Here is a 485-nt window from a genome sequence, read left to right as displayed (position 1 = left end):
CTCTCTCTCTCTCTCTCTCTCTCTCTCTCTCTCTCTCTCTCTCTCTCTCTCTCTCTCTCTCTCTCTCTCTCTCTCTCTCTAGCCTGTCTCGCCGGGATCTCGTTGTTTTCGCGGCACCTGCTTTGTTGTCAATCGTCGTCAGCTGTTGAGAGTCTGCCTCGCTCCTCTCCGTCCTGCGTCTAGCAGCGTGCTGTAAACAAACATCGCCAGCGGCAGCCGAAATCGGAACGGTAACACGTTCTTATGCGAAGAGAGTTAAAGTGCCGTTATCCACGTACCATTTAAACGGCGACTTTCCTTGAGGCCGACGACATTTCTTCCTTCTTCCTTTTCTCTCGGTGTCCTGTAGTATCTTCCCCTCGTGGTCGGCGAGGTGAGTTGGGGCACATTTTCTTGGGATGCGCTGACCATCCCACTTGCGGGACTGCATTCGCTTCGCCAATTAACCCCCCCCCCCCCCCCCCCCCCCCCCCCCCCCCCCCCCC

At 56.7% G+C, this 485-nt stretch overlaps 1 protein-coding gene across 5 annotated transcripts in view; it reads left to right on the top strand.

Moving 5' to 3' along the window:
- Window positions 1–485, top strand: part of LOC116851842 (nuclear fragile X mental retardation-interacting protein 1) — an 87,185-nt gene that overhangs the window by 50,852 nt on the left and 35,848 nt on the right. The window lies entirely within an intron of this gene.

The sequence above is a fragment of the Odontomachus brunneus genome, unplaced genomic scaffold (assembly GCF_010583005.1).
Source record: "Odontomachus brunneus isolate Ranch 3 - 2012 unplaced genomic scaffold, Obru_v1 Obru_scaffold_194, whole genome shotgun sequence".
NCBI lineage: Eukaryota > Metazoa > Arthropoda > Insecta > Hymenoptera > Formicidae > Odontomachus > Odontomachus brunneus.
This window is presented reverse-complemented; position numbering and strand designations above follow the sequence as displayed.